General features: G+C 44.5%; 1 protein-coding gene and 1 pseudogene across 2 annotated transcripts in view; one reads left to right on the top strand and one right to left on the bottom strand.

The window, feature by feature from the left end:
- Nucleotides 1–24,361, bottom strand: part of LOC148507490 (P2Y purinoceptor 6-like) — a 41,795-nt gene extending 17,434 nt beyond the window's left edge. The window contains exon 1 of one of the 2 annotated variants that reach the window (XM_088446059.1): nucleotides 24,334–24,361. The gene's annotated coding sequence lies outside the window, so the exon portion shown is untranslated. Of the gene's footprint in view, nucleotides 1–1,959; nucleotides 2,025–24,333 lie in introns of those variants that run through there. The other variant, XM_088446060.1, reaches the window with a different exon arrangement.
- LOC148507491 (5S ribosomal RNA) lies at nucleotides 19,954–20,070 on the top strand (annotated as a pseudogene).
- Nucleotides 24,362–27,340: the final 2,979 nt, after the last annotated feature.

The raw sequence follows: 27,340 nt of genomic DNA, 5'->3' as shown, positions 1-27,340 counted from the left end.
AATCAGGGGGCATTACTATTGGGGGCTCTACTACAGAGGGAGCATTAGTATTGGGGGCACTAATAGAGGGGCATTACTACTGGGGGCATTTCTACAGAGGGCTCTACTACAGGGGGCATAACTACTGGGGGGCATTACTATTGGGGGCACAACTACAGGGGTATTACTACTGGGGGATTTATACAGGGGGCATTACTATTGGGCACATGCTGGGGGCATTACTACTGTGGGGCATTACTATTTGGGGCACAACTACAGGGGTATTACTACTCACCATCGACAGCACGCCCCTTTGGTGCGAGACCCCGAGCGACGGATTCCCCGTCGCTCGCCGGGTCTCGCGCATGCGCACGACAGAGCTCCCTCCGTCGTGCGAATGCGCACTTAGGCACCATCGACCCGCTTGCGAGCGTACAGCGCTCGCGAGCGGGTCAGAATCAGGCCCTTAGATCCCTATTTGCTACAATCCGCGTTTCAAATGCGGATTGTACTGTGATAATTTCGCATTGCGAATATAGGAATTATTATGTATCAACATTCGTAAGCAGGGACAGAGCTTGCAAGAAAGCCCAACCCCCCCTCTCCCCCAGCTGACACTTACCTCTGTGATCGGTGAGCTCTCTCCTCCGGTCAGCTGGTCTCCGAGACTCCTGGACTATGACATGAGATATCCCGGTTTACAGCACAGCTGACCGGGGTCACAGTTCAGGAGCCCCAGAGACCAGCTGACCAAAGGAGAGAGCTTAGCGATCAGCGGCTGCAGGTAAGTGTCTCAGGTTTTTTTTTTTACTATTTTTTTTGCAGTGATCACCTTGTTGTCTATTTAGACCACAAGGCTGATTACAGGGGGCCAGCTCTCAGATCTGCTCCGCCTTTTAGAGCGGAGCAGGGGTCGGGGAACAAGGGGGAACACTGCTAAATGCCATCTCCAGATGGCATTGTTATAGCAGGGCCCCCACCAGGTATTTTTTTCACAATTCCCTCCTTAGTGAAAGTCAGGCAGATCGCATTTCCCTTACAAGTATGGGAAATGTGATCTGCTTGCTAAAGAAATGCAAATTAAAGGGCTTGGAGTAGTTATCCACGAAAACTGCTTCAAAAGCCCTTTAATACATTTCAGTGAACATAAAATAATGTGAAAGGGTGTGAAAACACTCTTTTTCACATTATTTTTTTTTCAATCTTTATTTATTCATCAGAGCATAGACAAACATAATATCACAATTCAAGCTGAGATCCCATATAACATATACCAATCATACATATAATAATTTGGTTCATATACAACAAAGAAAAGACAAAAAAGCCCAAATTCTCTCCTTGGACGTGGTCTATCCTCACAAAAAAATCGAGTCAAATTTCCCTCAATGTTATGTTAATCTGAAGGGGCAAAAACAATGGGAGGGTCATTAAGCAATATACGAGTCTCATACCATGAAGTATATCTAAAACAATTGAAAATTTGACATTTAACATTATTTTAGTAAAAAAAGATTGATAAATAGAGCCCATAGGCTCAAAAAAAGTTTTCTTCAAAAATCAATATGAAACACATAAAATACACACAATATATAATACATCATATATGAAAAGAACTATAAAAATTATATCTGTTACGGTTTATCTTCCTTTAGTTAAATATCTCTGGATAAAATCAAGCAATAGACACATACAGTAATCACAGCTTATAAGCATATAGATGGTTAATAGCATGCAAGCAGTCAGGATAGCTTACTGAGCATATATTGTCCGAGTCGGCCTGTTTGTTTTATGAGAAGTATATTCCTTAATGCAATGATGAAACTCACCCTCTACTGGAATCCAAGTAAAATTAAAAGAGCTCAATATTCTACTATGCGTCATAGCAATTACACTTAGTATGGAGCAATATTATAAGTGCAAGAAACTTTAAGTGTGTTAATAATAATAGTCCACTTAAATTCTTTGCTGAATAATTACCAGTTTTGTTTCAGGGTGGCTGCGATCCCTTTTAGATTATCTGCAAAGCAGGGTCCACACCTGTGGTAGCACTGAAATAATCGCTGGTATCTATGAGAAAAGTAGATATTACTTCAGTGGGGCCCCAGAGGCTGTTGAGCAGCTGACAGGCTTCCTGCAGCACTCACAGTGTGTAATGCTGCGGGCCTGAGGGAAAGGATCTAGGCTGCCTTAGCTGTGCTCATAGAGGAAAGGAGCTCCAATCCTCTTCTCCTTAGCAAGCAGGGTGACACAGGCAGAGTAGGTCACCTCTCGGTGCTCCTGGTGTAAGCAGGTGTGGGCATGAACATAGTGGTCCGGTATGCTGCAGCTGCACTAGTGGGAAACAGGGCTCCAGGAACTCCTCTCCTAGCAATGGAGATCGGATAGGCCGAGGCTCGGTCTTCTGGAAATGTCGTAGTCAATGCGTTTCGCCTCCTAGCAATGGGAAAGGGTTGGGTACGCGAGCCTGGCACACACAAAACCTGTGGTTACAATATTGATGCTGGAATACCGATCGTTGAAATGCAGATGCCTGCAGGTAAGTTAAGCCTAATCCTAACCCTACTCCTCCTTTCCTTCAACCTACCCCTCTCTCCACCCACAGCCTATCCCTAACCCTCCCCCTAGTGCCTAACCCTAACAATAACCCCCAATACTTACCATCAGTATCGCAGCCGTGCGGATTCTGCAGCCTGGATCCTGACCCTTGCCGGGATTTCGGCACCGGTCTGGTAAGCACCAGCTTTGTGCGACTACATCAAACTACATCCCACAGGAGACTTTCTCAAGACTGACAGCACATTGAACTGGTGCTGTATTTATTCTAATGCTGGGTCCTGTCTCCGTTAGGGTTGAGAACGCGTTGCCTGGTGCTTGGGATACCGGTGATCAGAATCCCGACAGGGATAGGATACTGACACCTGCAGGTAAGTATTCTAACCCTAACCCTAAACCTAACACTCCCTCACCACAGCCTGAACCTAAACCTCTCCCCACAGCCTAACCCTAACCATCCCCCAGCAGCTTAACCCTCTTCCGTGCAGCCTAACCCTAACTCTCCCACTAGTACCTAATCCTAACCCTAATCCTAACCCTAATCCTAACCCTCCCCTAACCCCAATATTTACGTTCAGGATGCCAGCCCTGGAATTCTAACTGGTGTCGGGATTCCGATGCCTGCATTCTCAGCACTGGCATCTCGATCGCTGGGATATGACCTACATCCCCTTCTTTACTCTCTAGGCATGGCTAATAGCTAAACAGCAGTAATCAATAAACATTATTTAGATTAAAAAGTGAGCCTGGTGTCCTAGCTGCCCGGGTTGGGTACATATAGATCTATATCCACAGAGCATATACGTACACTTATATAAATATGAACCAATGATAATAGCGACATTAAGCATTTGAAATAAACAATTTATAATTGTAGTAAGTGTAATACCCCGTTATGCAAGGTATTATGCCTAACACTGTGCGGACCAGTCCCAGCAGCATCTGCAGCTGCTCAGGAGGGCAGGAACAGGTCACATGACCAATGTCAGGCAGGTGACAGTGGGAAGGGAGCGGCAGTTGGCAGTTCGCTGAGGATATTGTACAGAGGAGGTGCTCCTCCTGATGTAACCATAGCGCTGTATACCCAGCGGCTTTTCCAGTGAAAGGACAAGGCGGAGGTCATATCTGGAGGCAGTGCCAAGACAACAGAGTCATCATCTTATCTTCCCGGCTTCAGCCCGACTGACGGAGGTGTGTCCGATATCCCAGGAAGGCATGGCCCAGGTGGAGCTGTGTATTGGGGTTAGGCACTCCTTGGGAGGGTTAGGGTGCAGGGATGGGTGTATGGGTTAGGCACCACGTGGGGGGGGACATAGGGTTAGGCACCACCCCCCGCGTCTTAGGGTTAGGCACCCCCGAGGGTTAGGGTTAGCAGGGGAGAGGGAAGGGTTAAATATACTTGTGAACCGGCGTCAGGATTTTGATCTGTCGGGCTACTCTCATCGGGACTTGAACCGGCGGCTTGTAACCATCTGTATTTCATACCCAACCCGCCAGGAGTTATTATACTACTGCTGCACAGAAGAGATCCACATAGCAACTGCAGGAATTATACAGTCAGAAACTGTAAATGTATAGAGGATTTATGCTACCCAGACAGTCAGTTTTACTAAAAACAACCTCAAGGAGAGCAGACTGGACACACATCAATGAAATAGATACAAATAACTTTCTTGCTAATTGATACATCTTTGCTACAGTGACGTCATCGCTAGAAAATGAAATTGTTACATATTACTTTGAAACTAGACAGTCTGCCAGTAAAATCTCAGCTAAATACCTGCACTAAGGATACAGAGAGAGATTTACTATAAAGGAGACTTCAATTAAAATTGAATAAGAGGCTGGAACAGAGAACATTGCTTTAGACCAGGGATGGGGAACCTCAGGCCCGGGGTCCGTATAAGGCCCTTGGAATCATTTGGTCTGGGCCCCAGAGCTTTTATCTGCTAGCCTCATCTGGCTAGCAGGATGCCTAGAATGGCACACTGCAGCCAGGATCTATGCAGCAGTGCTGCCTGGGGCGTCCTTAGGACGCTTCAGAAGGTCACACCGCTGCTCTTACAGCTCCCCGGAGCATCCTCAGGATGCTCTGGGCATTGCTGTAATCACCGGCGATTGTGTCCCCGCCCCCATGTGACGTCACACAGATGGAGCGTGGCCTGCACCGGGCCCGCGAATAATGTTATATATATCAAAACGGCCCTCGGCAGAAAAAAGGTTCCCCACCCCTGCCTTATAGTGTACACTATGGGAAGCAGTTGGGAAGCCAACAGACGGAATCCCGACCACCGGTTTCACGCCTCTCTAATCCCTGCAAGTGTCTAATGACAGGCATCGAAATCCCAACGCCTGTCATTAGACTTACGTCGGGAGCCCGACACCTGGCTTACCGATCGAAGGTAAGCCGGGTGCGGACAGCCACGGGGGGGGGGGGAAGGTTAAGTTTAGGGTTCCCTGGGGGGATTTAGGGTTAGGCACCCCCCGGGAGATTAGGGTTAGGCTAGGGGAAGGGGGGGTTAGGGTTAGGCACCCCCGGGGGGAGGTTGAGGGGGGGTTAGGTTTAGGCACTTAGAGGGGAGATTAGGGTTAGGCACTTAGAAGGGAGATTAGGGTTAGGCACTTAGAGGGGAGATTAGGGTTAGGCACTTAGAGGGGAGATTAGGGTTAGGCACTGGGGGGAGGTTAGGGTTAGGCACCCCTAAGGGTGGGTTAGGGTTATGAGGGTGGGATTAGGTTAGCATACTTACCTTAATGGACGATTGGGATTTCCACCTCTGTCGGGCTGTCACTGTCGGGATTTGGGGTGTGGTATAAGAGATAGACAGTAATTAGATAGACAATGTCTAGATAGACACCAGATGTTAGACCGTCAATAGTTAGACACGGATAAAAGTTCGACATAGACAAAAGTCTGACACACTAAAGTTAGACATGTAAAAAGTTCGACAGGTACAAAAGGTCGACAGGGTCAAAAGTTCGACATGAAAATGGTCAACACAAAAATGATCGACAATTATTTTTTTGTTTTTTAGCCCTAATCTTCACCCTAATCCTAACCCTTCCTCCTGGTGCCTAACCCTAACTGTCTGGGTAAGTGCCTAACCCTAACCGTGGGGGTAAGTGCCTAACCCTAACCGTGGGGGTAAGTGTCTAACCCTAACCTTCCAGTAAGTGCCTAACCCTAAACCTAACCCTAATTGAAAACAATCAACTCGACCAATGTAATAGAGTGTCTGTTTCAGACTCGCAAAAAAAAGATTACCAAAAGTCCCCAAATAATAGACCTGCTTCAGGCTAGCGAGTACATCCTGAGCAGGTCAGATTAACACAGAAACATGCACATATCCATGAGATATGTACATGTTTCTGTGTGTACTTATGTAAAATGTGTTTAAATAAAAAAAAAATGACGTGCACCCCCTCCCCAAAAGCATAACCAGCCCCGGGCTTTATAAAGCCTGTTCTGGTTCTAAAAATACAGGGGCCAAAATGCGTAGGTGGCCCCTGCATATTAAGAACCAGCACAGGGCTTTGTTGAGCTGGTCCTGGTTCTGGAAAATCAGGGGACAAAACGAGTAGGGGTCCCCTGAAAATTCCAGAACCACCACCGAACTCTTTCTAGCGTGGGGATAATGCCACAGCCAGGGAAAACCTTTCACCGGTTTCCCCGGCCAAAGCATTATCCCTGACCGCTAGTCAGTCCAGGCCGGGGATCCCTGGGGAGTTGGGTACCCCCCCCAATAAAGGGGTACCCTTCTCCAGGGCACCCCAGGCCTAGACTGATAGCCCGGGGCTATCCCCGGCACCCTAGGGCGGTGGGTGCCGGGTTGATAGTGTAAAGTGTAAAAACAAGTTTTCCATATTGTCTTTAGTTGTAGAACCACAAGCACCAACAAGCCTTCCCTGCATGCTGGTATTTGGAGAACCACAAATACCAGCATGCGGGGCATTACGGGCCCGCTGGATCTTGTAGTTCCACAACTAAAGAAATACGTAAATAAACAAACATACCCCGTGAAAGTCAAATTTTAATAAAACATACATGCACACTCACACTCACACATACTCACCTAGTATCCGAAGTAATCCATAGGGGTGTACCTGAAAAAAAAATCCATACTCACCTCTCCTATGCGTAGATCACGTCCTCTTCTCCATGTAGGCAATCCAGGGGTTAAATGAAAAAAAAACAAAAAAACCAGATCCATACGGACTGGTGGGAGCCGCTACATCGTAACCGCAAGATTAATTGAGGTTAATCTTGTCGCGACATTGTATCATTGATGTAACCACAAGATTAACCTCAATTAATCTTGCGGCTACGATGTAGCGGTTCCCACCATAGACGGCTATGGGGATTTCTTACCATAGACGTCTATGGGAGACACAGGCTGGCCGCATTCAGCTAATCAGGGAGCTGCTCCAACGGAGATGCTCCCTGATTGGCTGGCGGCCCCTTCACTGATGGGGCACACGTGTGCCCCGGTCATTTAGGTGGAGCAAAGGTATGTGTACAACTGTACACACATACCTTTGCTCAGTCCATATGGATCGGGTTTTTTTTTGCGTTTTTTTATTTTAACCCCTGGATTGCCTACTTGGAGAAGAGGACGTGATCTACGCACAGGAGAGGTGAGTATGGATTTTTTTTTCAGGTACACCCCTATGGATTACTTCGGATACTAGGTGAGTATGTGTGAGTGTGAGTGAGCATGTATGTTTTATTCAAATTTTACTTTCACGGGGTATGTTTGTTTATTTACGTATTTCTTTAGTTGTGGAACTACAAGTGCCAGCGGGCCCTTAATGCCCCGCATGCTGGTATTTGTGGTTCTCCAAATACCAGCATACAGGGGAGACTTGCTAGTACTTGTGGTTCTACAAATAAAGACAATATGGAAAATTTAATTTTACACTTTACACTATCAACCCGGCACCCACCGCCCTAGGGTGCCGGGGATAGCCCCGGGCTATCAGTCTAGGCCTGGGGTGCCCCAGAGAGGGGTACCCTTTTATTGGGGGGGTACCCAACTCCCCAGGGATCCCCGGCCTGAACTGACTAGGTCAGGGGTAATGCTTTGGCCGGGGAACCCGGTGAAAGGTTTTCCCTGGCTTGGCATTATCCCCCCGCTAGACAGAGTTTGGTGCTGGTTCTGGAATTTTCAGGGGACCCCTACTCGTTTTGTCCCCTGATTTTCCAGAACCAGGACCAGCTCAACAAAGCCCTGTGCTGGTTCTTAATATACAGGGGCCCCCTACGCATTTTGGACCCTGTATTTTTAGAACCAGAACAGGCTTTATAAAGCCCGGGGCTGGGTATGCTTTTGGGGAGGGGGTGCACGTTGTTTTTTTTTACACACACACAGAAGTCATCACGGATCTCACTGATCTGTGATGGCTTCTCTAAATCTCGCACCTTTTAATGCTACTCGCATTAAAAGGTGTCAGTTTACATATTCCTAACACGCCTGTACTCGCAAATGCAGTAGCCTCGAGCTGAAAAGTTCGCAGGCTATTGAATTTGCGAGTTTCAGTACAAACTCGCACTTTTTAAAAGTGCGAGAAAGTGCGAGTTTGTACTGTTACTAAAACTGACACCCTATTACATTTGGCCCCTGGTGTCTATCTAGACATTGTCTAACTAATTACTGTCTGTCTATAGTCTGGATCCCCGGGATTTGAACCGCCGGCCGCATGGCTGGTGGTAAATCATACCGACCTGTACACTATAGTCTTATGGATAGTCAGCAACCCGGGCAACGCTTGGTGCACCAAACTGAAAATAGCGCTGAACTTTTGTTAAAGTCTCGTGCTCAGATACAAGTGTAAGAACAATATAGAGTTAGTCAAGAAATATAGAAGACTTTAATTTAAAAATATAAGTAGTTTATTGAAAAGCTAGATAGAGAGTGTTAATAAAAATGCTTGTTTAGTGTTTAATTTCCTTGTATTGCATGGGGTGTTGGATGCACTCATTTTCTCAGTTTGCAGGGTTCGTGTGAAAAGCTGTAGTTGCGGTTTCCAGTGGATTTCCGGTAAAATAAAAATAAGAAATCGCTATTGTTCATTTGTGTGTTCTAAAGAGAAAGTGATTGTAATTGATGAACAATTTGTTTTGGTAGCCTAGAAACACAAATTCCATTGTTGCCGAAATGTTTTGAAATTTGATCAAATAAAAGTAAATTATTATTTGAAGACTCGAGTTGGGGACCTCACCTCTCAGATACATACTAACAAAACCCTACTATACATCACTTACATCAGCAAGCAATTATTAGCTTGCAACAGTAAGCAGATGTTCAATACTCGTAAACAAATTGTACTTAAGGTATAATGAAACGGTATGCAGTCGGGAAGCCAACGGACCTAATCCCAACAGCCGGCTTCCTGACTATCATATCCCAGCAAAGGTCTAATGACAGGCGTTGATATGCTGACGCCTGTCATTAGACATACGCTGGGAGCCCGACGCCCAGTATCCCGATCGAAGGGACGCCGAAGCGGATAGCCACGGGGGGGAGGGTTAGGTTTAGGGTTCCCGGGGGGGACTTAGGGTTAGGCACCCCCCCGGGAGTTTAGGGTTAGGCTAGGGGAAAAGGGGGTTAGTGTTAGGCACCCCCGGGGGGGACTTAGGTTTAGGCGGCGGGGAAGGGGGGGGTTAGGTTTAGGCACTTAGAGGGGGGATTAGGGTTAGGCACTGGGGGAAGTTTAGGGTTAGGCACCCCTAAGGGAGGGTTAGGGGGTAGAAATAGGTTAGTCAATACTTACCTTAGGACGATCGGGATTTCCTCCTCTGCCGGGATGCCGCTGTCGGGATTCCAACCGCCGGGCATGGGTCTGGCGGTAAATCATACTGATTTCCATGAAACAAGTTGAGTAAATTTGAGACCTATATAGGGTAAGGTAACATTTATTTAGAGCAAAATGGTTTTTATATGATAACTAAATAGAATCTCTGTGTATATGGGACCCATTTTACGTACTGTATGTATATTAATTGTTAACTTTTCTGAACAGTATATGCTAATATGATAATATGTAGTATGATATATAAAATATCTCACATATCAATAACTTTCCTGTAAGATACCAATCAAGAGTAAGGGGACCTTAGTCACATAAAGGGCCTATTACATTGACCAAAGAAACAAATGGGAGGGCAGGGAGAGTTGGCAAGTCAAGATGACAGTCGTCCCTCACAGGCTACCAGTCCACCACAAGGATCATGAAACAAAATATGGCAGAGAAAGGGTGGACAATTACGGTGACAGCCGCCCCTCGCAAGAAACCGCCTGTCTCTCTACCAAAAGTGCCGCACAAAATGTATGATATTTACTCCAAACATGTATAGTCTCTAGGGATTCATTAAGTCCATTTGGATGTAAGGTATCTAATTTAAATATCCACGTAGATTCTCCCAAACAAAGGAGGCAGAATCTGTGTCCTCCCCTTTTTGTGTTTGTGAACCTTTCCACTCCCACAATGCATAGACCTGTGCAGTCTCCATTGCGTTTGTAGGAAAAGTCAAGACTCATCTGTTAATAAATGTGTGATTTAGGGGTATATTTACTGAGAGTTGATTTGGGTCGATTTTTGGTCAATGTTTGGTTGATTTTGTGTTTCAGGGTCTAAATCACACATTCATTTAGAGATGTTTTTTTTTACATCGTTTAAAAAAAAAGTAAGTGCGTGATTTAGAACCTGAAACGCAAAATTGATCAAAAATCGGCCAAAAATCGACCAAAGGTCGACTTTTAGTAAATTTAATCCTAGATGTTATATTACATGTTCTATTCACTGTATATTTACAGGTTAGGTAGACAGATTTATATCAACAATAATTTTCTAACGGACTTGATGGTAACCAGGTTTTCTGTTGAGTACCTGGTTCTGATCTAAGGCCACTTGGAGCTATATTATAAATAAGGTTTGTATTTCTCTTAAAGACCACCTTAGATCTTTCTTCAATACAATTATTTAGTATTTTATCTTGTTTTAGTGTGTCAAAGTTGTTGAAGATTATTTTCTTGATTTCTTTCGATTTGACATTAAATGTAGATATAAGTGCAATTGACTCTATGGAGGAAATAACGTTATCCAAGGATTTAACCTTGGAATTAATTACCCTCTTTCTTTTAGGTTTGATTGTCTTTTCGGAATTAGGTTCCAAGAGATCAAGTCTAGAAATAGATTCTGCGTAGGTTCTTGCTCCTTGAGAAGGTTATCTGTGTAACCCCTTCTTCAAAAATATCCTAACATTTTCCATATCATTCCCAACCAAGAATGTAATATCCAAAAAAATGAACAATGTCAAAATCAAAATTGTGGGTGAATGATAAATTAAACTCATTAGTCTTCAGATAATTAACAAGTTCCTGTGCTCATGGGTGACCTCCTTTCCAAATAATAAAAAGGTCATCTCTGAAATGGCCATAGAGGACCAGGTTCTCTTTATATGGGCCACTCCAGATGTATTTCTCTTTAAAGCGGCCCAAATAGAGGTTCGCAAAACTAGGCGCAAACCTGTTCCCCATGGCCATTCCAAGTGACTGTAAAGGTACATACACACATAAAGATTTTCTGTCCAACCATCCAACTAGTTGATTGGTTGGAATGAAAATCTGGTAAGGTATGAAAGCAAATAACATTCAGCAATTTGCTCCCAAACACCGGAAAATGGACAAAAACTGTTGTTTGAACAAATTGTTTAGATCAAACATTTAACAAACTTGTCTGATGACCATTTTCTTCTGTTTTCTGGCATTTAGGAGCAAATTGCTGATCATCAGTTACTCCCATATGCAGGGCCGAAACTAGGATATCTGTCACCCGATGCAAGGCAGCAATTTTGCACCCCCTCCCATCCCGTACCTGGATTTTGTCCTTGCTCCTCCATAAGGCAGTGCACTAGTCAAATGTCCCTGGTATAGTCACTTACATTATTCCACACACCATAATGCCTATTACACATGCCACACACTGTAATGCCTTTTACCAAAGTCCCACTTACATATTTGCATGACACCATTTTATGCCCCACAGTAAGGCTTCTAATTACTTTAAAATTACCTGCTCATTGTCAGGGGTTTCATGCTCATTGCCAGGGGGTTTCATGCTCATTGCCAGGGGGTTTCATGCACGTTGCCAGGGGGTTTCATGCTCGTTGCTATGGGGTTTATGCTCATTACAGGGGTTTATGCTCGTTGTTAGGGGTTACATGCTCGTTGCCATGGGGTTTATGCTCGTTGCCAGGGGATTACATACTTGTTGCCAGGGGCTTACATGCTCATTGCCAGGGGGTTACATGATTGTTGCCAGGAGGTTTAATGCTCATTGCCAGGGGGTTTAATGCTCATTGCCAGGGGGTTTCACGGGAGAAGATGCAGCTTTCAGCATCTTCTCCCGGCACTTGTGCTGGCCTGATAGACACTAGAGATCAAGTAGGACCTCTAGTGCCTGTCTCCTTCTTGGCGGCGGGCAATTTTGGATGGCCGTGTTCAGCAGAGTCCATGCGGCCGCCAAGGAGGAGACAGACACTAGCGGTCCAGTAAGGACCTCTAGCATCTGTCTCCTCCTTGGCGCAGACATTTTTGGATGGCCGTTTTCTGAATCTGCAGCCCCCAAGCCACCGTGAGTCAGCCCTTTTTCACCCCCTGCATTCTGGCACCCGGTGCACGTGCACCTCTAGTCCCCCCCTAGTTGCAGCCCTGCCATACATTACCAGATTTTCATTCCAACCATTCAACTAGTTGGATGGTTGGACAGAAAATCTTTACGTGTGTATGCAGCTTAAGAAATATGTGTCGTTAAATAGAAAATAATTGTTTGTAAGACTATACATGATGGCAAATTTAAATCTATATTTAAATAGTAGCTGACCACTTCTATACCACCTTGATGTGGTATTTTAGTATAGAGTGCCTTGACATCCAGGATGAGAAAGCCCCACCCCTTTTTCCAGTGCATATCAAAAGTCTTTTGTAATATGTGTCTGGTGTCTTTTATATAAAATTGAAGGTGGTATGCATGACGCATCGAATGCATGCCGGCATTACATCAGCGAAGTGTGATAAACTTGACATGAGGGAACCACTAACCGAAATTATACGTACACCCGGTGATGATACTAAACTTTTGTGTATTTTAGGTAAGTGATAAAAAGTGGTAGGGTGTAACTAAACAAAAAGTGAAATTCATTTTCAGATATCACACTCTCAGTCTATGCTTCAAGTAGCATATTTTTTTCAATTCTAGCCGATAAGGGGTAGTTGGATCCCCCGGCAATACTGTATAATATTGGGGTCATGCAGCTGTCTTGTTGCATCCATTATATAGTCCTCCCTGTCTTGCAGGAAGATCCCCCCTCCCCCTATCAGCCAGTTTTATAACCACAGAAAGATTGTCTTTTAGTTGTTTGATTGCCAGTCTTCCAGATTTAAAAATAATTTGTAGATTGTACAGTAAACTGATGACCTCTTTTTTATTTCTGTTTGATCCCTGACACAAGGTCCTAAACTCATGTAGGGGTTTATTACATACCCTCCAACATTTCTCGTATAGAATCCGGTACAGGGGCGTGGCAAAGGATAAAGGGGGTGTGGCAAAGGATAAAGGGGGCATGTCCAAGGGTACTGTACCTGGGGTCCGGAGGTACAGCGGCGCTGGGGTGATTATGGCAGGATCAGTACAGACTGCAATTGCATTGCAGAGAGCCATGGGGAGAGGAGCAGAGCCGCCTGTCACTCAGCAGCGCTGCGGGAGTCCTGTGTCCCAGCAGCGCTGCTAAAGAATCAGGAACTCGGTACAAATGGTACAGCCCCTGTTTGCCGGTACAGACCATTAGAAAACGGTACTGTACCGGCTAAATCGGTAGAGTTGGAGGGTATGTTATTAGAATATACATGTTATTGCAGGGCTTTTCTGTTCCAAGGGGAACATTTTTATTTATTTTATTTTTTTTTAATTTAGGGCAGCCTATATTAGTTACATGTGCATCCATATCAAAAAGTCTAATCTCTGTTGTAGAATTTTCTTCCAGAAGTTGTTCTAAAGTTTGTAAAGCCTCTTGATCTGTTTCATGTAGGACAGTAGGATTAGTATTGTTACCAGGGTGCTCTCTGTCTAGTTTTTTTTAACAGGCAAAATATCACCTTTTACATGCTCCGGAACATCTCCATAAAACAGCTTCAATTCTACAAAAGTGACATCAGAAGCACATGAAATATCCAAGGACTTACCTTTAACTTGTACTGCACTACATGGACATCTCTCCAAAATCAACCGATTGCATTCCTGCACTGAGATTCACATTGGATTGGATTGAAACCTCTACCTTCTCCACTAGAACTCAGACTGGCATTACCTCTGCAGTGGACACCCCAGAGCAAGGTACTGTGGAACACAAATTATCTTTGGCTCCAGCTCCCCCCTAAGACATCATTCACCTCTGTTCTCTTCTCAGCAAATAAGTGATTTCTTGCATTAATAATCTAAAATACAGTATACCCAGTCTCTGAAATCTGGAGGTCTGGTCATTTTAAAACACAGGATCCCATTTCTTTTTTTTTTTTTCTTCCCTGGAGACATGTTATCTTTACCTTTGCACAGAATATCTACTTCAGGGAGTCTCACACTGGGATTTTCACACCTATACAATAGGAATGGCTTCTAACACCTTTCCACAAGCCTGCTTTGCCCTGGAATAATTTTTAAGTGTGATTAAATACCTTTTGTACAAGAGAGAAGCAACTGGACATAGAAATAGCCAAATTAAATTAGACTGCTCATGACTCCCATTATAACTTCTGGATCACACACAGAGTTGAGAAAACAGAAAAATAAAAACTGCTTGATCTTCTCTCATCATCAAATGCAATTCATGCTCTCTCATCGATGACCCAATGTATAGTTACACCTCCAGCTTTATGCTTTCGCTCCGCCCACCATGAGCAGCAGTTCCTATTGATCCAGCACAGGCTACCATTCTTATATCCCTTGGCATTTTCAAAAAAATTCATCGGGGCAGTCATGGGAAGCGAGGACGAAAGTCTCTTATCAGCTGTAACCATGTAAGTTCCTTGCCATCAGGCTCACCAGTTTCATATAGGAGACAAATAGAAGTGGTACCTATCAAACGGCCCTGTGCTTGGAAGAACAGACCTGTAAACTCTCGCTCTGTGACTGACATCCCCAGAGCCCCCACACTCAATATAAAGAAAACTACAGGCCCTCTGGTATGCCCAACAGGGGCTGGCTGGCAACTTGTAGCCTGGGGGGCAAATGCATGCAGGCGGCCCTGGCAGAGGAGTAGCGTGTAGCCAGTGTGCCCAAAGAATGTGCGTGCTATGGCGCCCCCCCTCAAGTGTTTCAGTGAGGAGGCGGGTCCATATGGGATTAATGTAAGGTAAAAATAAAGATTAGGGGCAGCCCCCTGTCATAGTGCCCATATGCAGTGCCCCCGTGTGCCACAGGAGAGAACACCCTTATGCAGGCCTCCAGTAGTGCCCCCAGTAGTGATCCCCCCCTATGCAGTGCCCCTTGTGCCCCCAGTAGTAAGCCCCTTATATAGTGCCCCCAATAGTGGTACCCCCTATGCAGTGCCCCTTATATAGTGCCCCCAGTAGCAGTCCACCCCCCATGCAGTGCCCCCAATAGTGGTAACTCTTATGCAGTGCCACTTAAATAGTGGCCCCAGTTGTAGTCTCTCCCCTATGCAGTGCCCCCAGTATTGCCCTTTATATAGAGCCCCCAGCAGTGGTCCCTCGATGCAGTGCCCCCAGTGGTAGTCCCCTCCCCCTATGTAGTGCCCCTAGTAGTAGTTCCCTCCCCCCTATGCAGTGCCCCTAGTAGTAGTCCCCTCCCCTTGTAGTGCCCCCAGTAATAGTAGTACCCCTTTGTAGTGCCCAGTAGTAGCCACCCCTTGTAGTGCCCCCAGTAGTAGTAGTCCCCCCCTTGTAGTGCCCCCAGTAGTAGTAGTCCCCCCCTTGTAGTGCCCCCAGTAGTAGTCCCCCCTTGTAGTGCCCCCAGTAGTAGTAGTCCCCCCCTTTGTAGTGCCCCCAGTAGTAGTAGTCCCCCCCTTTGTAGTGCCCCCAGTGGTAGTAGTAGTCCCCCCCCTTTGTAGTGCCCCCAGTAGTAGCCCCCCTTGTAGTGCCCCCAGTAGTAATAGTCCCACCTTGTAGTTCCCCCAGTAGTAGTAGTCCCCCCCTTGTAGTGCCCCCAGTAGTAATCCCCCCCTGGTAGTGCCCCCATAGTAACCCCCCCTGGTAGTGCCCCCAGTAGTCCCCCCCCAGTAGAGAGAGACTAAATAAAAAAAAATAAAAAAATCACTTACCTGAAACTCCCGCTCCTGGTCCCGCCGCTAACAGCTCCTCCGGCCGCTTTGCATGGGAGAGATGTCATTACTCATGATGTCTCTCCCATTACCCACTGCGGGAGCCGGAAGATGGCTCACGCAGTGGGAGCAGCAGCAGCCGATGAGAGTCTGACAGACTCTCAGTGGCTGCTGATTACAGCAAATACACAGCTGCCAGCTCCGGCGGCTGTGTGTTTGTGCTGTGTAGCGCTGACCGAACTCCGTCCGGTCAGCGCTACACACGCGGGCAGTCTGTGTCACAGTGACACAGACTGCCCGCGGCCCGCATGACGCTGCAGCCCGGGGGGCACATGGCACCCTGCCCCCCGGCCCAGCCCGCCACTGATGCCCAATCAGGTCCGTCCTTTGTAATGCCAGATCTATAAGAAACAAGACTGCTACAATTGCCGACCTTATTGAATCTTCAGAACTTGCCTGTATTACAGAGACTTGGCTAGACATAACTGCAGCTCCTATTTTGGAAGCTGCAGTTCCAACAAATTACTATGTCATTCACAACCCAAGACTTAACCGCAGGGGAGGGGGAGCGGCAATCTGCTTTAAAAAAGAACTTAAACTTAGGGTCCACCCAATGGAAATTACTCACTCATTTGAGTGCATTGCTGCTCGAAGTTCTACAGACTTAGGATTCAGAGTACTTCTCATTTACCGCCCCCCTGGAGATGGAAAGATATTTCTACAAGAATTTGTAGATATTGTTGCTGGACTAGTTCTGGAGCTGATGGCTGATCCTTGGGGATTTCAATGCATGGGTTGATGATGAGCTCTCTCACCTTGGCCAAGATCTCCTGTGCACAATGAATGCTCTGGGCCTCACACAAGTTATTCCTTCAGCTACTCATATAAGTGGTCACACTCTTGATCTTGTCTTCCAGATTGGATTAGAAGTCTCTGACCTGAATATAAACCCAGTCACGTGGTCAGACCACCACTCAATTCGCTTCTCAGTTGCAACCCCTCAAAATAGAACTTTACCCATGGAGTTGACAAGGTATCGTCCAAGGAGAGACATGACCCCTCCAGGCTCTTGCAGCAAACCTGGATCTTTCTGCGGTAATGGGGGCCTGTGAAGATCCTTTTTCTCTAGTCCATTACTATAACAGAGATGTGACAGCTGCAATGGATATTATCGCCCCTGTGCGTATACGACCCCTCATACCACACCGTCAAGCCCTTTGGTTTGACAATAGTGTTAATGAACTCAAGAAAAGGGGGTGTAGACTTGAAAGACGATGGAGGAAGACTAACCTGCTAAAGGATAAGTTAACACTGATCAAACAGATTAGAGAATATCAATCAACAATCACCCATAAGAAAACAGAGTTCCTTTCAAATGAGATCAAGGCAGCAAACAATAGGCCAGCTCAGCTTTTCCGTACAGTGGAGATGCTTTGCAAACCAGCATGCCTGCAGCTTGATGAAACCCTCTCCCAGTCCAGATGCAATGAGTTTGCAAAATTCTTTGCAGATAAAGTATCCTCCATCCCGGCTGGAATCCCCACAGTGCCATCAAATGATTACAAAACTACCAAGCCTGCAAAGGTAAGCCACCTGTCTCCCTGGAACAGCTTTGACATAATGGATGTAAAAGACATTGCCAAAATTATCAGAATGTTGCGGCCCACCACCTGTGATCTGGACCCTGCCTCAACTAAGTTTTTCTTAGGGTGTATGGACATGATTGGCCCTGTAATTGCAAAAATAGTTCAATGCTCTTTGCAAACAGGCATTTTTCCAGAACCACTAAAGGAAGCAATTGTTAGGCCACTTCTTAAAAAACCTAATTTAGATCCCGACTACATGACCAACTATAGACCAGTATCAAACCTTCCTTTTCTAGGAAAGGTCATTGAGAAAGTGGTGGCAATGCAACTGGAAACCTGCCTGTCTACCCATGATATTTATGATCCATTCCAGTCAGGATTCAGGAGAAGACATAGCAGTGATACAGCCCTGGTATGTGTGCTTAATGATCTTCTGATGGCAAGAGACAGAGGTGATTGTTCACTCTTAATCCTTCTGGATCTTTCAGCAGCATTTGATACTGTGGACCACGGGATTCTAACCGAGCGCCTGAAAAATCTCTGTGGACTGGATGGCACAGTCCTTAACTGGTTCAAATCATTTCTGACCGGCATGTCACAGAGAGTTTCTTCTGGAATAAACTCTTCATCACCAGTGCCACTTCTATGCGGTGTCTTTGCAAACAGGCATTTTTCCAGAACCACTAAAGGAAGCAATTGTTAGACCACTTCTTAAAAAACCTAATTTAGATCCCGACTACATGACCAACTATAGACCAGTATCAAACCTTCCTTTTCTAGGAAAGGTCATTGAGAAAGTGGTGGCAATGCAACTGGAAACCCGCCTGTCTACCCATGATATTTATGATCCATTCCAGTCAGGATTCAGGAGAAGACATAGCAGTGATACAGCCCTGGTATGTGTGCTTAATGATCTTCTGATGGCAAGAGACAGAGGTGATTGTTCAATCTTAATCCTTCTGGATCTTTCAGCAGCATTTGATACTGTGGACCACGGGATTCTAACCGAGCGCCTGAAAAATCTCTGTGGACTGGATGGCACAGTCCTTAACTGGTTCAAATCATTTCTGACCGGCATGTCACAGAGAGTTTCTTCTGGAGTAAACTCTTCATCACCAGTGCCACTTCTATGCGGTGTCCCACATGGTTCTTAACTATCCCCCATGCTTTTTGCAGAATACATGCTACCATTGGGTGAAATAATCACTAGTAAGGATATGAGAAGTGAGGTTATGGATTCCCTGGGAATCTAGCTGGATCTGGCTTTCCTTGGATACCTTGCCTCTTCCTCTTCATCCCCTCTTTCTCTGTGTCTCTTTGGTGTATGGTTTGTAAGGGTTTCGTATGGATTCTGATGATGAAATTGCTTGCATCTGATAAAATCCTTAGGGGATTCTGAATACCCATCATTCCTGATTTGTGGTTGTGGCTTATTAAATCTCCCCAAATATCTTATTTGTCCTCTAAAGGAATTTTGCTCGCTTCTATACCTAATTGGTCTAGGTGTAAATTTTCTATGTCTTGGAAGGGAATCAAGTTTATTATTTGTACTGTATCTGGTGTATCATATGTAGGTGCTCTAGATCTTGTGTCACGAAATCCCATGGTTTGTTCGTTCCTCTCTTTATCATAAGTTCTAATCGTATCGGTCCTATAATTCTCCTGATCTCTATTCCATTTCAAGGAAAATGGAGAGAAAAGTAGGGCTATGGTCTGGGGCACTCTTCAATTTATTATTAGTATAATTAAAACATAGCTTTTAATAGTATCAATAAAAATATAAAGTACCGAAAAAAATGTTTTTGTAAACTTAAAATTAGATGGATGAGGTGAACAAGCCCTCAGTCGGGCGAAACGCTCGTCCTTCCATACTTTATTTTTGCACAGACATCCAGCCAACACGTGGGTTGGACTCTCTTTGGAATCTGATAGCAGGAGCAGTATTGTATGCGCACCACTACACAGCAGGGTCTCTCTATTGTATGGTTCAGCTGATTGCATTGGTTTATGTGTGACATAGTAGCGCTGTTGTGCTCACCATATTCTTTACATGGGCATGCTGGGGTATATATACATAGAGACCTAATGTACATACTCTGTCTTTGACATTGATCTTGCTTTATACATGTGGTGTGATCTGGACTAAATAATTAATATTGTCTAATTTTGAAACATTTAATTTAACACACGGTTGTGCTCCTAGCTGATGAAATATAGTAATACAATCTTTGAAGTTTATTTATCATTTGAAGCATTTTTCTATGTGGCTCTTCATTCATATATGTTAAATATATGCTTGCCTTGTTGTGAAACTAATAGGCTATATTAGCATATATTAACACTATGTGACATATTATGCAGATTTAAGATATAAATAGAGTCTGCTTGTGCATTCTTTATTTTGATTATGATTATTCTCCAACAAATGGACTTTTTAATATAACTAGTCTTACATATATATATTGTTCTGATTCAGAAGTGTGTAATTTTTCCCATATTATCTACAGCCATACATTACTTGATTGCCCAATCTCGTCTGATCTTGGAAGCTAAATTGTAATTGGCCTGATCAGTACTTGGAAGGTGACTTCCAGGGAAGACCAGGTGCTGTAGAAAAATATAAAATTGGGATTGTCCTTTCCACTTGGTCAGACAATATATTTTTAATCTAGTGAATTGTATTACTTATTCAATATACCCAATATGGGACTGTGCACATATTAATATATTTCGCCTTCAGAAGTCTCTGCATTTGATATTTTTAATACACATGATGGATACCATCTAATTTTAAGTTTACATAAAACATTGTTTTCGGTACTTTATATTTTTATTGATACTATTAAAAGCTATGTTTTAATTATTTATTTTTTTATTTATTTATTTATTTTATTAACAGTTTCTTATATAGCGCAGCATATTCCGTTGCGCTTTACAATTGGAAACATTGATAGAACAAAACAGGGTAATAACAGACAGACATAGAGGTAAGAGGGCCCTGCTTGCAAGCTTACAATCTATAGGGAAACAGGCATTGATACACAAGGATAGGTGCTATATATATTGCAATTTGGTCTGGCCAGAATGCAGAGTTTCTTGGTGGGCTGCATGATCCAGTCACACAGGAATGTCGGCAAAATGTCAGGAGTATGTGAAAGAAAGACAATATGTGAGGTTATGTGTGGACTGTGAGAGGGGATGTGATAAGACATGGAAGCTATGAAGGTTATGTGGTCGGTTCTGGAATCTGATAAGCTTGTCTGAAGAGGTGAGTTTTCAGGGAACGCTTGAAGGATTGAAGAGTAGAGGTAAGTCTTATTGTGTGTGGTAAGGCATTCCATAGAGTGGGTGCAGCCCGAAGAAAGTCCTGTAACCGTAAATGGGAGCAAGTAATGCGTGGGGATGAGAGACGCAGTTCTTGTGCTGAGCGGAGAGGTCGGGTTGGGAGATATTTTGAGATGAGTGAAGAGATGTATGTTGGTGTAATTCGGTTAATGGCCTTATGTGTAAGTAACAGTATTTTGTATTGAATACGGTAGAAAACCGGCAACCAATGGAGGGACTGACAGAGCGGGGCAGCAGACGATGAACGTTTGGCAAGGAAGATAAGCCTCACAGCTGCATTCATAATGGATTGTAATGGCGATAGCCTGTTTTTGGGAAGACCAGTAAGGAGACTATTGCAATAGTCAATGCGGGAAATAATGAGTGCATGGATTAGAGTTTTTGCAGTGTCTTTTGTGAGATATGGTCGAATTTTGTATATGTTTTTTAGATGTATGTAACATGATTTTGAGACAGATTGAATGTGGGGAACAAAGGACAATTCAGAATCAAGGATGACACCAAGGCAGCGAGCTTGTGGGGTGGGGTGGATTGTTGAGTTATCAACAGTGATAAAGAGATCAGATTGGTAACTGTTATTGGCCGGTGGAAATATAATTAATTCTGTTTTAGAAATATTAAGTTTCAGGTAGCGAGATGACATCCAAGATGAAATGGCAGAAATACATTCAGTGACACGGACCAATACAGATGGTGATAAATCTGGAGAGGATAGGTAGATTTGAGTATCATCCGCATACAGATGGTACTGAAATCCAAAAGAGCGGATTAGTTTGCCAAGAGAGGTGGTATAGATTGAGAATAGCAAAGGACCTAAGACAGAGCCTTGCGGTACTCCAACTGATAGAGGTAGCGAAGAGGAGGCAGAATCAGAAAAATGAACAGAAAAAGAGCGATCAGATAGGTAGGAAGAGAACCAAGAAAGGGCTGTGTCCTTAAGACCTAGGGATTGTAATGTTTGTACGAGAAGAGAGTGGTCAACAGCGTCAAAAGCAGCAGAGAGATCTAGAAGAATTAGAAGTGAGTAATGGCCTTTAGCCTTGGCAGTGACCAAATCATTTACTACCTTAGTCAGTGCTGTCTCTGTGGAGTGCTGGGAACGGAAGCCAGACTGAAGTGGGTCCAATAAGTTGTGGGTGTTAAGAAAGTGTGTGAGGCGGGTGTAGACAAGTCTCTCCAGTAGCTTGGAGGGGCATGGGAGCTGGGAGATAGGACGGTAATTAGAGAGAGTGTTAGGGTCAGAATTTTGTTTTTTCAGAATGGGAGTAATCACTGCATGCTTGAACAGTGATGGAAAGATGCCAGTAGAAAGAGAGAGATTACAGATTTTAGTTAGGGTTGGGATGAGCACAGGAGACAGAGCTTTACTAATTTGTGAGGGTATAGGATCTAGAGGAGAGGTAATAGAGTAGGAGGATGAGAAGAGTGTAGATACTTCATCTTCATTTGTGGGGTCAAATGAAGAGAATGTGCCAGAGGGTTCAGGTAGGGAATTGAGTAGGTCACTAGCTGAGGAAGAGAATAACATTTAATTTCGGATATTATCAATCTTGTCCTTGAAATAGGAAGCAAGGTCTTGTGCACAGATAGTAGCAGGTGGCTTGGGTGAGGGAGGGGTAAGAAGCAGTTTAAATGTATTAAAAAGTCGCTTGGGGTTAGAGGCTTGAGCAGAGATAAGAGATTGGAAATATATTTGCTTGGCAGTGTCCAGAGCAGTACGATAAGAGTTGTAGATAGACTTATATGTGAGGAAGTCACTTGGAGTGCGAGACTTTCGCCACTGACGTTCTACTTTACGTGAGAGTTTTTGTAGATGCCTTGTTAAGTTAGAATGCCACGGTTGACGTCTGAGTCTACGCGGAGTGTGATGGGTAGCTGGAGCTACTTCATCGAGGGCTTTTACTAAAATCTGGTTTAGCTGTGATGCAGCAGTCTCAGGAGAAGTGAGTGCAGAAATTGGTGAGAGTTGTTGTTGTAGAGAGGTAGATAGTTGTTGAAAGTTAATCACATTAATATTTCTGCGGGTTTTAGGAGGTTTGGTTGATTTCACTGACATTGAGGTTGATGTAATGGAGGAAAGTGTGCAGGTGATAAGATTGTGATCTGAGAGAGGGAAAGGAGCATTAGTGAAATCAGAAACTGAGCATAGTCTGGTAAATACAAGATCAAGGCAGTGGCCCTCCTTATGAGTAGAGGAGTCAGTCCATTGGGAGAGGCCAAGAGAGGAGGTTAGAGAGAATAGTTTGGAGGCATGAGGAGATTGTGGACTGTCAATGGGGATATTGAAATCACCCATAATGATGGTGGAGATGTCTGAGGATAGGAAGTGTGGGAGCCAGGCTGAAAAATGTTCCAGAAATTGGTGCGGTGGCCCAGGCAGGCGATAGATAACAGCAACTCGCAGAGAGAAAGGGGTGAAAGTCCTGATAGAATGTACTTCAAATGATGTAAATGTGAGTGAAGGTACCTGTGGGAGAACTGTGAATGTGAAAGATTGGGAGAGTAATATTCCTACCCCACCTCCTTTACAATTGCCAGGCCTGGAGGTGTGTGAGAAGTGTAAGTAACCATGTGAAAGTGCAGCAGGGGAGACAGTGTCTGATTGTGTTAGCCATGTTTCTGTTATTGCCAGAAGGTTGAGGTTGGTTGAAATAAAGAGGTCATGGATGGATGTTAGTTTGTTGCAGACAGAGCGTGCATTCCATAATGCACATTTTAGTGACTTGGATGGTGAAGGGAGGCATGCAATATTTATGAGGTTAGCTGGATTTATAGTTCGTTGTGGGTGTGGCATATGGGTTGGGCCTGGATTTGGAGATATGTCACCAGCTAATAGAAGCAACAGGAGCGAGATATAAATATATTTGTGGGATTTGACAGAATGTTTGTTATGGCGAGAGGTTGTGGATGTTATTGTCAATGTGTTTAGATAAGTTAAAAGCTCATATGTGTTTGTAAGAGAAGAGGAAAGTACTGAGGCAGCAATATTTACAAACGGATGAGCTGCAGGGAGAGTAAAGGATGGAGTAGTATTAGAGATGATTCCATGGAGTGAGATCATTAATAGAAGTTTCTGATACATTTTTGCAATACATTCAATAATGTACAACACACAAACTACTGGTAAGGAATGACATTGTAATTACCTTGTCGTAGATGTTTGTTCAACTGTTTTTTTTAACTGTTATATAATTACACTTTGTGTTATAACACACTTAGTGCTTATAATACACGGCTGCCATCGACATCCACGGCTGCCTCTATACTGATTCTAAACTTAAAGAAAGTCTGATTGAGACATGCTACAGCTGACCACAAATGCAAACTAATCAATGAAGAAATTTGGCACTGGGTTTGTGTAAACACAAGCAGTATCCTACCATAAACTAGGCATCACTGAACAACATCCATCACCCAGGTAATACAAAATACAATCAAGTCATTACATCTAAATCTTTTCTAACAGAAATAAATTCCATTATGCAGAAATGTAAGAGCAATATGTTGCTTGCTAGATGGGAATGGGTAACATACTTTTTAAAATCCAAACAGCTGATCTGAGTGATTGCAAAGCACTAGTTAGACTATGCAGCTTGTAGAATGGGTAACATACTTTTTAAAATCCAAACAGCTGATCTGAGTGATTGCAAAGCACTAGTAATGGTGCATACACACGATCAGATTTTTCCTTCAGATATGAACGATAACGATTTAAAAATCGTTCAGTCGTTCATATCTGAAGGAAAATCGTTCATATCTGACATGCCTGAACGATGGACGATCAACGATGCGCGTTCCCGTTTGTCAGATAACGATATCTGACATCTGATGGGTTTGCAGTCAGACTTGGACGATTCCATTCAATTTAATGCAGTCAAAAATCGTTCAATCGTTCAAATCGTTCAAAACTTTGGTAAAATCATTCAAATCGTTCAAATCGTTCAATCGTTCAGTCGTTCATCTGACAAATCTGACAAGTCTGACAAATCTGACCGTGTGTACGCTCCATTAGACTATGCAGCTTGTAGAATGGGTAACATTAATTATACTAATTATAAATTGAAGAGTGCCCCAGACCATAGCCCTACTTTTCTCTCCATTTTCCTTGTATGTATACATTGGGCTTTGGGTGCACCACCAACATATATGTAATACGGATATTTTCTGTGATTGTGAGATGGTTGGTTTATAATTATGCTGATTACCCCTTAGCTCTGTGCAGAATCACCCTTTTTCTTTTTGCTCTATTCCATTTGCTTAGCTTGGTGGAGATCAGTTCTTACTCAAATCTTTGTACTCTTTTATTAATCTGCTCATCTCGCTCGCTGAATGTAAAATGATCTTTATATTTAATAAGGTCATCTTTCACTTTGTCAATTGTCTCTGTGGTTTTTGCTCCCTTGTGATCTCTATAATGAACCAAAAGTTTCATAAGTGAGAGAGAACTATTGTCCAGCACTTCAGCCCACTTATTTTTTGGAGTCCTGGTCCTGGGTTAGTATCATTAATTGACAGTTGTTTAAATATCCTTAGTGCTCTGTGGATAATTTTAGCATCAATATATTTCTGTAAAGAAACACTGGGTCTGATTCAGATCTGGACGCTATTTGTGCTTGCTCGTTCAGAAAAAGGGGTTGGCTATTCAAATTAACCGTTCGCTCTTTGCGGTCTGTTGACGCCTCTATGTCTGAACGAGTGAACAAAACTTTCGGCCGTAATTTTGATAAAAACGCCCCCTGGCCGCTCGCATCATACGTCATGTCCGCTATTTATTAGATTAATCGAGTACATCGAACGGCGTCTGAACTGCTTGCTATTCTTGTGGTTGGTTTTTCCTACCGCAATCTTGCGAGCAGTTCTGACTATAAAATTAGCAAATAATGTGGTCGATGATGCTGCTGTATTAATTATGCACACCCTTAAAACGCCAGTTTTGACCTTTAGGCACGCCTGCGTTCTGATCTCCACTCCCCATTTTCAAGCACCTTCCCCTGTTACCACCCACATACGCCTCCTCCTGTCACTGAAAATAGCAGGCATTAGCTATTTAGCGAGCACACGATTTTTGGCCGCACTGACTGGTTCGTGCATGCGTATTACAATCCGTACGCATGCGCAGATGTGCGAACATCGCTCGGAACGAACGAGCGGCCGCTTACGAGTGGCTCTGAATGAAGCCCACTGTCCCACCAGTTCCTCATTTCTTCTCTGAGGAGGTCTTCCCAATGATACAACAGTTTATTTATGTCTGGTTCAGTGCTGGAAGATGGTTCTCTTCTATCTTCACCATTAGTAAATGATGATAAACACTGATCACGTCTATGTTCTATTTCATTATAACTTTTAAACTCATCCATAATACACTCTGTAGACAGAAGTGATTGGACACCCCCTCGCAAGCAAAATGCTTGGTGGGGAGGCCCATGTGCTTGCAGTTCTATGGAGACAACAAATGTTTTTATTAGGACGGCAATGCCACCTGTCATGTTTCCAGTGCGACACTGGACTGGTATACGGAAAATTCGGTAACCCGGATGGACTGGCCAGCTCAGAATCCAGATTTTAACCCTATTGAGAACCTCTGGGATGAATTGGAGTGACAGGTGCATTCTAGGTTGACTCCACTTTCTTCAGTGTCACATGTTGTTAGTGGAGTCACAACATGGGTGACACCAGGGTGCAGGCTCCCCCTCAGTGACAGGAGCCGGGTGCTGCACTGTAGCATTCCATGCAGCACTCGGCTCCTGACACAGTGAGGGAGCCGACACGGCCTGCACCTCCGGCACCCCCCACCACCCCATTAATAACAACGGGCTGGGGTTCGGGCCGCAAGGCCATGCCCCCTTACCTGAGGCCATGCCCCCTTCCCCAGGCCACACCCTCTTCCCCGAGGCCATGTCCCTTTTCAGCAGGGAGGGATGCCACTGCATGTGGTCACTGAACATAAGGTGGAATGGCAAAACATGCCGCCTGCCACCCTAGAAGGGTGTCTGCAGTAATCAAGCGGTGGGGACCTTGAAGGCTTCACTGAAGCCAGAAAGGCTGCAATGGCATGCCGCAACTAGGGGGGGCTAGAGGTGCACGTGATGGGGATTGCAAGGGGGTGAAAAAAGCTGACTCAGCCATCCGGCGGCCATCCGAAAATGGCCGCCGCCAAAGAGGAGACAAATGCTAGAGGTCCTTACTGGACCTCTAGTGTCTGTCTCCTCCTTGGCGGCAGACATTTTTGGATGGCCGTTTTCAGCAGATTCCATGTGGACTAGCCGTCCGCATGGCTTCTGCTGAAAATGGCCATCCAAAAATGGCCACCGCCAAGGAAGAGACAGATGCTAGAGGTTCTACTGGACCTCTAGTGTCTGTTAGCAGAGCGCAATGAACACAGCATTCCCGGAAGTTCCGGGAATGCTGGCGCTGCAGGGAGAAGATGCTGAAAGCTGCATCTTCTCCTGTGAAACACCCTGGAAACTAGCATAAACCCCCTTGGAAATGAGCATAAACCCCCCTGGAAACGAGCATAAACCCCATGGCAACGACCATGTAA

Source organism: Taudactylus pleione, unplaced genomic scaffold, assembly GCF_031769625.1.
Source record: "Taudactylus pleione unplaced genomic scaffold, aTauple2 ptg000393l, whole genome shotgun sequence".
Classification (NCBI taxonomy): Eukaryota; Metazoa; Chordata; class Amphibia; order Anura; family Myobatrachidae; genus Taudactylus; species Taudactylus pleione.
This window is presented reverse-complemented; position numbering and strand designations above follow the sequence as displayed.